We start from the raw sequence: 12,496 nt of genomic DNA, 5'->3' as shown, positions 1-12,496 counted from the left end.
TTCCCTGCCTTTTGGAGGAGGGCTTCGAAACACTTTTCAAGCTTTAATTAGTTCCAGCCTGTCTCCTTGTCCCGGCAGTTTTCCAGCTGGATAAACCAGGACCCGGAGAGGCTAATTGAACTTTGTATCCTTCTGTCTCGCATGGACTCCGGAGGAATTGGAATCGTTTTATCCTCTTGGAAAAAGAGGCTGCCAGTGACCTACCTGAAGTCGCTCGGGGAGGCTGTGGTGGGGTTTGGCATGTGCTCCAGTAATCTTGGGTTCATGGCTCTGTGCTGCTGCCTGGCATCTCCCCTGCCTCTCTCTGATCCCTCCCTCTGTTCTGCTTTGAGGGGGGGACATATAAACTAATAACTTAATTACATTAAGGAATAATGAGGGGAACTGATACGCGGGATTAATTACAAGCAAAATCCCAAATTAATTGTGAAGAGTACTTGTAGCTGGCTCCGCAGCAATGCTTTGCTGGTGTGCTGGCTCCTGTGTCCTGTGCCAGGCTGTGGCTGTGTGGCCCTGGGGGATGCTAATGAGGGAGCAGGAGATGAGTAGGTGGATGACAAGCCCTTGGTCCTCTCATTTCCTGCACCTGTGTGAGACCACAGTGGCTGTATAGCAGAGCCCTGCAGCAGGGAGGGGGTTTCAGGGGTCTGGGCTCCTGTGCTCAGGGTCAGCAGTGTGTGCAGGAGGGGCAGGAAGATAGTTTTTGTTGGGTTTGGTATTTTATTTCTCTTCATTCCCTCCTGCATGCTAGCTTGCTCCCTTTGATGAATGGCTGAAGCACAGCTGACAGCCTCTGGAGGGAAAGCAGGTCTGTCACGGGCTTGACTGCAGGAGAAAAGCTACAGAGGAAAAGTTTCCTTTATTAAAAAAAGTGACCTGTTCTACTTGACTTATAGTAGTGTTTGCAATGCAACAGCTCCTTTCTGAGTGTGCAGCTGGGGAATGGCTCCTGGGAGATGTGGAGAAGCTCAGCAGCCTCACTGCCTGCTCCAGGTGTTCCAGGGTGCTCAGCACGCTACAGGGTCGGACCTCAGTGCAAAGGGACCCTTGCCAGCTTTGTGCTTGTGTGCCTTGCACCAGCCTGTGCTTCCTTCTGCATCATTGCCGTGTAGAAAGCCTCAGCACCTGGAGCTCAGCTGACAGTCTCCAGATACTAAATTCCTGTCAGTTTTATAGCAGCGGAGCCACTTAACAGATTAAAATAACTGTGTATCCTGCAAAAATTCAGATCTTGACAATTAGGGATTGAAGTGGCAAAGCTGTTGGGAACAAAAAAAAAAGAAGAGGCAGAGTGTTTAATACCCAGGAAGCTTATGTTGACTGGGACTTGGGACTTGGCTGGGGGCATGGATAGGTCCAGGATGTGAGAGAAGGGGAAACTTCTGTCATGCTTTGCTGGTGAAACCCCACTCTGAAATCTAGGAGTAAATCCAGGCTTTTTAGGATGTGCAGAGCTTTGCCTGTGCAGGAGGTGTGATGGAATCCAGTTCCTCTCTCTCTTGCTTGTGTATTTAGTGCTGGTTAAAACAGAAAGCCATGCCCAAGCTGCCCTCATCTGTGGTATTGGGCAGGACAGGTCTGGTGGAGCAGGGGTGAGGTGAGGAAGTCACCTCGGTGATGAAACCAGCTGTGGGCAAATGGTGAACGGCCTGCCTGGTGCACCTTGTTTAATTAACCTGCCCACTGTGCGTTACAGCGCTCCCTGAGATACCTGTGAAACAATAACCCGTCAATGAAAACCCTCCTAATTTTTCACTGGTAATTGCAATGAATGAATTTCGCCTCCATTACATTCTGGTAGAGCTCTGTGTTGCAGCTGTGACTGATGGGGGCATAAATATCGATTGAACAAGACCTGTTTGCTTTGCAAAACAGTGAGCATTGGAATGTACAGGTGCCTTTCATAGCTTGGTGCTTTTAAAAGAGGTATCAGGGAAGGAAGGACAGGAGGCAAGGATTCTGCTTCTCTCCTGGTAAGAACATAAATAAATTTCTGTGCAGGTGGTATGTGTTTTGTTGACAAGAACTGTTGAGCACCAGAAGAAGAAACATACTTTTTATTGTGCTCTGGAAGAATAAAAAGAGTTGGAAGAGTCCTGCTGCTTCACTCTGAAGGGGTGTTGGAGGTGGTGGTGCTCTGAGAGTGAGTTGGGCTCAGGAGTGTCATGGTTTCTCTTGTGAACTGCTTCTCCTGCCAAGGTCTGTGTGGAGCACCCTGCATGTGGAATTAATCTGGGCTGCAGCATCCCTCTCCAGCTGGTGTGACATGGTGTGGCATCATCCTCTCATAGGTGACAGGGAAGGGCTTGAGCCCTTGCTGCTGGGTTTTTGGGAGGACTCAGCTCTGGCTCACGTCCTGGAGCCCTTGGTGACCTTGAGGGGTGGGCTTGACAAAAGCAAGTCCTACTTTTGAGCAGGGAGGTCTCCAAAATCAGCTCTGTGTCTGGATGCCGAGGCTTCAGAGACACAGCACACATGTTGAAGTGTCTCCATGCTTGAGAAAGATGTTGACTGTCAGGGAAGATGTTTTGTCTTATTTATCCTTTCACCACCTCAGATATGCACAGAGTTGGATTGTTTACTCAAAAGCCCACTGTTTTCTCCTTGCTCTTCCTTCCCTTGATAAGAAAGCATCATCCTGATTTATTTTGATGGGCTCATGGCCCAGGGCCTGTCTTGGTTGGGTTTACTTCTTGCTCTGCTGAGACATCTCTTGTCCCTGGCTCTGCAACGTGACCCGTACCTCCCCACGGGCAGGGGACTCAGCACATGGGATGGCTGCAGGGTGAGAGCTATAAATGGGAATGCTGTGCCTGGGGAAGGCAGGTCCAGGGAGCGTTTTATGGTACTGTGACTGGAGTTTTCCTGTGCCTCCTGAAGCTGAGAGGTTGATTGTATGTGTAGAGACCAGGGCAGAGCATGGAGGGCATACTCTGGTGAGCTGCTGTGGCTGTGATCTGGGCGAGCTCTGGCATGGGAAGGGCACTACCAGGAGATGCAGCCTTGCAAATAACGCTGTCTTGTGATCCCACATAAATGCAGGTGCAGTGTTATTGTCCCAAGCTGACAAATCCCTGGGAAGCTGAATATTGGGGTTTTGTGTGCCCAGTGTTTTTCTAGGGTGTGTGGATGTGTGTGTTCTGTGTGCACAGCTCACGGGATGCCACTTTGATAACCCTGGGTGTGTTTCTTTGTGCTGTAATCTCCTTGTCAGTGGGAAAATCAAGCTTGGGAGAAGTTGTGGAAATGCAAAAGCAACGTACTCCGCATGGGAGAGTCTCATCTGTGAGGACAGGCCAGCATTTGGTGCAATAAAACCAATTAAGGGGAATGTATCTGCGGAGAAAGCAGAAGTAGGATCTGTTTAAGGAAGATGTTTGCATGAAGGAGTAATTACGTGCAGCCTAACGACAATGGGTGCAGCGGATTGACTATTAATTGGAGTAGCAGGAGAGGGAGATTGCTGGCGTTAGCTGTGTGTTTCTTGCTGGCTTCCTCCTGTTTAAAGAAGGAAGGGGTGAGGAGCAGATGATGGGGGGGAGTTTGCTCTCAATCCACTTTCCTGTGCAATGAAAAAGCCATTTCTCCCCCTTTCTCTCACAGCAAAATGTTCAGATTTTGCCAGCGATACTTAGTGCAGTTGCTTACTAAGCTGCAATTAAATTGATTTTAGGAATCAGTGTTACAGGAAAAGTAAGCCAAGGAGGAGATCTTGAGCCCCATCTCCTGCTCATCTAAATCAGTATTGCTCTACTCTTTATATGTATTTCCAGAGGAGCTGAGAAAGGGGGGCTGCCTAGATACAGGTTTTCCTATATAGCTGCTGCTGGGGTGGGAAGGGCAGCCCTAGGTCAGGCTGGATCAGTCTGTAGGGTACCTGGAAAGCCTCCCACTGTGGGATGGGCATTGGGTGTCCAGGGAGTGGCTGGGGCTCTGGGTGCCAGTAGCACAGAGTTCCTGGGAGGAGCAAGAGGAGGGTTTCTTGTCCTTAACATGTCCCTTTGGAAAATGATCAGTGGTGACAGGTTGAGCAGGAGTTCACCACTATGGAGGCAGCATTAGTCGTACTAAGAGTTTGCCTCAATCCTGCTGTTTGGAAGCCCCTTATGAGCCTCGGCTAACCCTTCCTGCAGCCCAAGGGCGTGAGAGCTGTGCTGGTCCTTTGGGGGTCATTGGAGAGGTGTTTGAATAAGGGATGATGTGCCAGTGTCACTTCTCCACGGGGGGACAAGGTGACATGCTGGACTGTCCCCAGAGAGCAGGTATGCAAATGGGTGGTGGCACTGGGAGGGTGTGGCAGGACTTGTGTCCTCCGTCAAACCCTGCCTTGCCACACATGGGCAGAAATTAGTGATGATTTACTGCAAAGCAGCTTGAGCTCCAGCTTTGTGATATTATTTGGAGGAGCAAGTGAGCTAATGATTGCATCTCATCTCGGAAAGTACTGCAGGAAGTGCAGTGCCAGGAGAGAATTGATTCAGAAGCAAAACAGGTTCATTTTCAGATCAGGCCGAAAGACAAGGGAGAGAGAGATTCTCCTTTCTTTTTTTTCTTTTTTTTTTTTTTAATTTTTGTTTTTTCCCCTCAGTCTCAAGTGAGACTGAGTGTCGTAGCCTTTCCCTCCTTGATTTTCTCGTGGAAACACCAGCTATAAACCTGATTGGAAAGTGATGCGAGGAGAGCAGGGTTCATATGGTGCAAAAACAAATGAGCTATGAAATCACCCTCTATTCTCCAAACATTATTCACAGAGCCAGGAAAATTGAGACGGATGATTCTTTTTCTTTTGAAGCCACTGAAGGAGTAAGTCCAAAGGATGTAATTTGGCCCATGCCAGGAGAGAAAGGCTGCTTTGTCCTGGCTTTCCAAATAGCTTTGCCTGCATTTAGACACACACCATTTCCTCCTCAAGGACCACTGTCGGCATCCGCCAGTTACAACCACACCTCATAACCCATTATGGAGACACACGGCTCGCAAATACGGCGTGGATATGTTCAGTGGTGTGGGCCTTGGCTGCAGCCCCCCCGGGCTGGATGGAGTTCGTGCACATCTTTTCTTGCTTGTGTGTTGAATTTTTAGTTGCTTGTTGTTAGGTGAGATGGAGGAAAGATGAGAGGGAGGAGTTACAGGTGTGAGCAAATTCACTTTCAATGGCTAGCTCAGTTCTTCTTATAAAACACTGATTTTTTTTAAAATATATTTTTATTTAAAAGAAGTTTTTTTCATCTGGGTCTAAATAATCTGCTTTACCCAGTGGGTTGATGCAGGGTTGTTCAGGATGGAATAATATCCTCTGATGTCCTTTGGGATCTGCCTTGGGGGTCATTTGGCATGCAGCCCTTTGCACTTTGAGCTTGCCCAGATGAAATGCAGGGTCTGGTTGGGGAAAGCAAGTGGTTTTTCCAGGGAGGTGGACAGTGGGAAGACACTGGGAGCTGCTGGAGCTGGTGTGTGGGAGCCAGGCTGGGAGGGAGACTTGTGTAGCATGGTCCTGCCTTCAACAGGAATGGAGCTGGATGGAGAAGGAGGAGGGAAGAGTTGCAGCATTCATAATGCCCGTTGCATTTTCCTGGTGCCGTAATACAGTGTCATTTAGAGAGAGGCAGACTCAAACATGCATTACCCAGCCATCTGCTGCTGCCACTGGGATCCAAATGGATGAATATCTGCCTAGTGCTCGGAGTTAAACCATGTATGATGTGTAGGCTGCATATTGTTTTCTCCCGGTGGTACAGCAAAACACTTTGTGAAGAACCCTCCTGTCCTGCCCTCCCATCCTGCAGGAAGATCTCTGGTTTGAGTCTCTTTAGAGAAGAAAGAACCAACCCCTGTGCAGCCCTTGGGGATGTGGCCTCAGCCCAGCAGTGTGCTGGCAGCCCTGTCTGCTGGCCATGGCGTGAGAGGAGCTGATTTTGGGGTGGAGACCCCTTGCAAAGGTGATGTGTGAAGGGTTTGGTAAGGAGCAATAGAAAAGGTGAGAAAGTGAAATATCTGAAACTTGAAATTAGACTTGCAAGTGGCGAAAAAGGGAATGGAATGATGAGAAAAGTATTAGTTGCCCGGTGAGCAGCCTGTGTTACTGCCCATGGATGTGGATGTGTCTCCTCAGCAGGGACCTCCTGGATGCACCTGTGCACTCAAGAAACACAGCATTTCCAAAATCAAACATAAAATATAAACACAATCTACCTTGCAAGGTGAGAGTGAGCTCCAGCAGGCATCTGAGTGCCAGAGAAGGTCGTTCAGATGTTGTTCTTCACCTGAGGCACCGCGGGATTCAGCAAGGTGAGGACACCTTCCCTCCTGAAGGCAATGTCAGCAAAGGAAAGTCAGTTCCAGTTTGGGTTTTGCAGGCAGAAGCTCTCCTAGCGTGTGCGGAGCAGCAGGAAATCATGTTGGTACTTTAGGGCACCAGCTGCTGGGAGGCGGAGGGCGGGAAAGTCAGTTCCAGTTTGGGTTTTGCAGGCAGTGTGGGGAGCAGCAGGAAATCATGTTGGTACTTTGGGGCACCAGCTGCTGGGAGGCGGAGGGCAGTCAACCTTCCCCAACAGGCACAAGGGGTGTTCTGGAAAATGGGATTTCTTTGCTCTTGGTGCCTTACTGCACCCTTGGGTGGCAGCTCCTGCTGACATCATCGTGGCCAAATCCTGACTGTGAATGAAAGAGAAGTTTCGTTCACAGAAGTGAAGATATCTCTGCTGTGTAACCAAACCTTTGCACATCTTCTGTTTACCCAGAGCATTGTGCTGGGACAGCAGCCATAGCACTGGGGCAGAGCTGGTGCAGCAGCAGGTGCAGGCCCAGCATGGGGATTTGCCCATGCCATAGCTGGAAATTAACTCATTAAATAAAGTAATTTGCACCTTTTAATCTCAGAGATTCCTGCGTGTGGGCACCTGCATTTAGGAGAAGAGCTTATTCTGCTTCAATTAATTTTATATCAATATAAGCTGAATAATTAAAGGTGTGAATGAAAGGCTGGGTAGCTAATTCCCTTCCCTCTGGTGCACAGGCTGCACTGAGATAACCTGGGAGTGGGAGCTCCTGGCAGTGCAGGTGGGAGTCCAGCCAAAACAGCCAAACAGTTCTGAGTTTCTATATGTAAATAGCAACTGGGATCAACTAATTTTTGATGTTGATCTCCTGATATTGATCTCGGTTTGGGCATTGGCACCAGCTGTGCATGTGGCTTTGGGCAAGCCAGTGTTTCTCTGTCTGAATGCAGACCTGGGTCTCAAGATGTTCTCCCCACCTTCAGGCAGAACCAGCAACCATTACTGCATCTGAGAGATAAAGCAGATGAATTCCCACTTTTTTCCCTTATTTCCAGAAGCTGTGTTTCAAGTCTGTAGTCCAGGAGTGGCTCTGTTTCACGAAGTGTTTCATTACCACAGGACACCAGAGATAACTGGCCATTTCTGCCTCAAAATCACAGGGAACTTTTCAGAATTATATTAATGCAATAAAAGAGTAAAAGCTTTCAAAGTGCAAAAGCTGGGGACATTTCTCCTTTGAGAACAAACCAATGCTTGACCTAAAAAGTATGATATATCTCAAGTCCTGAGGCGCAGCTAAACTCATGCCATGCTCAGGATTTCTTCTCCTCCCCCAGTAATCCTTTCCCACTGCATCGGACAGGTACAGGAGATTAATTTGCTCGAGCTCTTAATGTTTGCTCCATGTTACAGGGACCCAAATTCCACAAGAGGCTGGCTTTCACTGAAGGAGGCTCTCAAGCCACCCAGTTCACCCCAGTGTGTGCTTAAGGGCTTTTGCAATGTGGGATTTGGTTTGGAGAGAACATGCGGGGAAGCCAGCGCTCGCTTTGCTGTAAGCAGGGTTGATTTCAGCGCTGTACGGAGCACAGGGAAGTTTGATAAGCCAGCAGCATGGTTCAGTGCCTTCCCTTGTGCTGCCTGGCTGTATTCTTGCAAGGAGCCACAGTGTGATTACAAGGGCTGTTAAATGCCCTTAATATTCACGCTGTTGGAGAGAGCATTACTCCTGCCGGCTCTGCTGTCTGCTGCTGTTTGCAGTAGCATCGCACTGATGATTAAATCACCAATGCCGCAGTGAGTAGCGTGTGAAGCCCCTCCAGCCAGGAGATGCAATGGCAGGGTTAAATCCCTCCTGTTTGTCCACTTATTTTTTTTTTGCTGTATCTTAACAACATTTTTTTAAGCAAACAAAGCACGGTGGAACAGTTTGGAGCCGTTAAACGAGATGGGAAATGAGCCCCTTGCAGAGAGGTTAAGAGAACAGGGTACGGACGCTGTGAGGGGAAGGAGCTGGAGGGCTCAGGGCAGCCCATGCATGATGCAGCAGTGCTTTGCATGCTTCTTCTCCTCGTCTTCTTTTCAGGCATAGAGGGGAGAAGCAGCAAACTGAGTAATATATGTGTGTATATACACTGGTACGTACTTGGTGGTGCAGCTGAGCGGGGAGTGGCAGGGGGTGCTGTGATGGTGGTGTGGGGAGGCTTTTGGAACTGAAGCCAGGGTCTGTTTGTTGTGAGGGAGCCTTGTTCCATCCTGACCCCTTCTGGGTGCTCAGGGGAGCTGCTCCCAGTTGGTGTTGGGTTTGGAGAGTGTTTGTTCCCCATCATGCCTGCACCATTGCCTCAGCTCCTGTGTTTCCTTGTCTGGCACTGAGATGCAGCTATTTCTCCAGCAAAGCCTTGTCCCTCATTTGCAGCCTCAGCTGCCTCAGACAATCTTCAGTATGCCAGGTATTTTAGGGAAAAGAGCCAAAAAGCAGATTCTTGGCACCCTGTTCCACTTGTTGGTCTGCTCTGCATCCCTCTCTGACCCCCAGGGCTGCATTCTCACTTCCTCGTGTGCCTTCCTGCTCAGCTGCAGGTATCGCAAGCAGGTGGCTTGTCTTGGAGGTGTCCCCACACTTCCTGTTTTGCCCAAAATGTGCAGTGTCTGTCTGGCCATAAAGACTTGGATCTTGCTTGTGGGGCCAGGGGCCTTGAAACTTCAGTGGTCATTTGGGAGAGAGGTACTGAGCCGAGCATCCTTGGCTGCAGGGAAATGCTGGGGACTTCCCCAGGGCCAGTTCCCAGTGGCACTGCTGCAGCCTCTCTTCTCTGCACAGGTACTGCCAGGGAGAAGGCTGGCACCTCCACAAATGACTTGTTTCCATGGCCTGCCCTGCCGGGGTGTGGGTGAGGAGCCCTGACAGGGTGGCCATTAGCAGAGCTGTCGGGTAATCGCTCCCCGTCGGTTTGAGTTAGGGAGAGCAGGTGCCGGGGACGCCTGGCTGGGCGCCGGCACGAGCTGCACTCAGGGTTTGCCGAGCCTCCATTGATTTCTAGGCTTGTCACGCTGTTCATTAGGAGAGCGAGAGCAAACGAGGTGCTTAGCAGAAGTGCTCCGAGTCGATCCTGATGGAGCAGGTTTCTCCGCCGCCTGCTTAGGGGCAAAAAAAATTCTTGCCCAAGTCTGCTCTGCTCCTAGAGCCCTCAGCTTCAAACCTCGTGTCTTCCAGGAGTGCCTGGCAGGATCTGTCCATCTGCCCTGGCACTGCCCTATCCTTGCAGACTTGCTGTACTGATAGGGAATGCAGAAAGTTGTGCTGTTGGTGCTTTTGGTTTGTGGGGTGACTGCGTTCTCTGTCACTCCCTCTTGTCCTTCCAGGTTCCCACAGCTGGGTCCCTGTTGCACGCTGAGCTTGCTGTGTCTCTTTTTCATGCTGGAGCTGCATTGATCGAGGCAGTAAATCAGCTGGCTAGTGCTGTGGATATAAATGATTGATGTAATGAACCAAGGGGGAGAAGAGGCAAAAAAAAGGAGGGGGGAAACAAAAGGAAAAATTGGTAAGAAAATAGCATACTCAACAATGGATGGGCTATGAGATGAAATCTCTACCTCAGCCAAGCCCCTCAGCACAGGAGCATGGTCCTAGTGATGGCTGGAGGTGCTGCAAGGGGACCTGCTGAGGGAGGAAAAGGGGGCTCCTGTGCATGCAGAGCTGTGCTGGCACCCTGCCTTCCCCCCATGCTTTCTGACAGCAGGTAATGGATGGTGGAGATAAGGATGGAAGCTGGTATCTGCTGCGTGGGCTGCCCTGCAGGGCTGGATAGAGGGCACCAAATGGAGCTAAATCATAGGCCAATTTACAGTCTTGTTGGCTACAGCTGCAGGGAAGGTTTGAGATACTCTTGTTTGAATGTCTCTGCAGCTCTTAAGGTTGCAACCCCTTCATTTGCTTTCTGCCTTAGCTGGGTTTCCTTTTTTCTTTTAGTTTTAAAGCACTTTCCTGCTGGTGAAAGGCTGAGAGCCCCCAAGGCTTAAGCCTTCTACTGATTTCAGCAGTTCCTACATCCCTGAGCTGCTTGTACTCTGTCCCTCAGCCTGGCCCATGCTTTGGGGATGTAGAAGGCAGTTTGGAGCTGAATCAGTGGCATCTCCACCAGTGGGTTGTTACCCAGCTGAACAGAGCCTGGCAGCTCCCCATGGGCCACAAACCAGATGTTGTGTGGCAGTGATTTACAGTCTCCATCATTTAGAGACAAGTCAGTGATAATGAGTCTCTTTTTATAGAGAGGGACTTTGAGGCACGGGAAGATTTAATGCGAGACGCTTTTAGCTACTTAGCTAACTTTAGCAAAATCTTAGCCAAATTAGCTAAAAATGAGCTAAATTCAGCTAAAATCATAGGAGAATTGTCAGTCTGGATGGCGGAAAAGCAGAAATTGAAGGGGAAAGTGAAGCGTTTGTAGCACTGATGAAGTTGTAACATCAGTTGGTCGTTCAGCAATGTGTCCCTGACTTGGCTGTGCTGCTGAGTTCTGGGTGTCTCATTGGGATGGGTCCTGGCTTGGAAGAAATTAAGGTGGAGGATGGGAAGTTACTTGCAGAGAGAGTAATTTCCTTGTGGACCTCACTTTGGCCAGGCTTTTGCAGTGTGAAGCACTTGATGGCTGGCATCAGGAGGCTTCAATGCCTTTGTGGCCACCCTCAGCCACAGCTTTTGTAAGAGGAGGAAAAAGAGATGGGGGAAAAAAGTGTCTCGTGACACGGGATGTTGTCTTGAGGGCAGAAAAGTGGGGAAAAGCATCACTCCTAGGGGAGTTGTGTGTAGCTGCCAGTGCAGAGAGGTCTGCCCTGTGTTGGAGGCAAGGTGTCTGGTTGTATGGTTCGGGAATGATTTGTTTTCTGAGGTTGGGTATGGAGAAAAAACAGGGCTGTTTTAGTCCCATGCCCTTGGAAGTGAAATACGAGGAAGGAGAGATGAAGAAAAGCCTCTGAAGGGGCTGAAGGAGGAGCTGAAAGAGGGTAAGATAAAATGCAATTCTGTGAGCCTGGCCCTTGGCCAGGAGGATGTGGTGAACTTCTGTGTGCCTTGAGATCTGTCATGACCAGGAGCACTTAGGAGCTGTTTTTCCTCCAGCAGAGCTACATCTTTCTGCAGATGTTAAGTTGACAGAAACAAGATGGATTGTTGCAGAAGTACAAAGGGCTTGGATGTACATTTTTCCCTTTATCCCAATTTATGCTCGAGATAGTTGTAAGCCCCATGGAAAATTATCCTTGGCAGAGGATCTGGTGATGTGCTAGTGGCTTTCTGGCTTTGGGCTTTTCCCAGAGACAATTCCAGTGGACTAACCAAGGGTATCAGTGTTACTGGCCTGCAGTGGTGAAGCCAGTCCATGGGGTCCCCATGTCCTCCTCCATTATGTCTCCAGCTGATCAACATGGTCTGGAGTTGTGGTTTTGTGGATTGTGCATGCTTGACCTGGCTCTTATCTGCCCATCTATTTTCAGCTCTTGGAGCTGGCAGAGTCATTTTATCTGAGTGGTGCAGAGTCAGGAGGGCACATGCCAGGGGAAGCCTTGTGTGGAAGTATCCTTGCCTGCAGCTCGGGGCTGAGGACCACAGAGTAGGACCTAAGGCAAATCCTGGAGCCTGCACCCCTGGGAGGTGAGAAGGGAATGCAGAGCTGTGCAGAGCAGTGCAGGGGTTTGCTCAGCATCCCCAGCTCACTTCTGGGACAGGAATTACTGTGGTGTTTTCAGGAAAGTGGACTTGGAAGTAATACATGGAGGCAGAAATCTGAATAATCTCTCAGTTTGCTGACTGCTCTGATAAACTGTTGTCTTCAGGAGTGACAAACAGGTCATGCAATTTTTGTGCTTCCTCCAGAAAAAACAATCCCTAAACCCCAGAAACCCACCCCCTGCCATTTAACATGGTGGGTAGGGTAAGGAAGAAACACATCTCTCTGTTTCTTTCACTTTCATTAAACGTGTTACCAAGAAGCATTGTTTAGTTTATGAATTTATTTCTCCCCCTCTGGAAACACTCTGCTGACAGCAGTCCCTGTGGTGGCTGGGCAGGCCCTGGCAGTGCTGGGCAGTGTTCAGGATGTGGGTGAATGTGACCCATAATTTCAGTTTAATAGCACCTGTGTTGGGCAGAGGGGCTGGTGTCCCATCCTAACCCTGACCTTGGTTTTCCTCCTGCAGCTCCCCTGTGCCCAGCAGGA

The 12,496-nt window shown here is 49.5% G+C and overlaps 1 protein-coding gene across 1 annotated transcript in view; it reads left to right on the top strand.

Annotated features, from left to right (window-relative positions):
* GALNT14 (polypeptide N-acetylgalactosaminyltransferase 14) overlaps positions 1 to 12,496 on the top strand; it is a 93,588-nt gene that overhangs the window by 1,408 nt on the left and 79,684 nt on the right. The window lies entirely within an intron of this gene.

Source organism: Corvus brachyrhynchos, unplaced genomic scaffold (assembly GCF_000691975.1).
Source record: "Corvus brachyrhynchos isolate BGI_N302 unplaced genomic scaffold, ASM69197v1 scaffold101, whole genome shotgun sequence".
In the NCBI taxonomy this organism is placed as follows: domain Eukaryota; kingdom Metazoa; phylum Chordata; class Aves; order Passeriformes; family Corvidae; genus Corvus; species Corvus brachyrhynchos.
The sequence above is the reverse complement of the archived record's forward strand: the minus strand, read 5'-3'. Positions and strand labels throughout refer to the sequence as shown.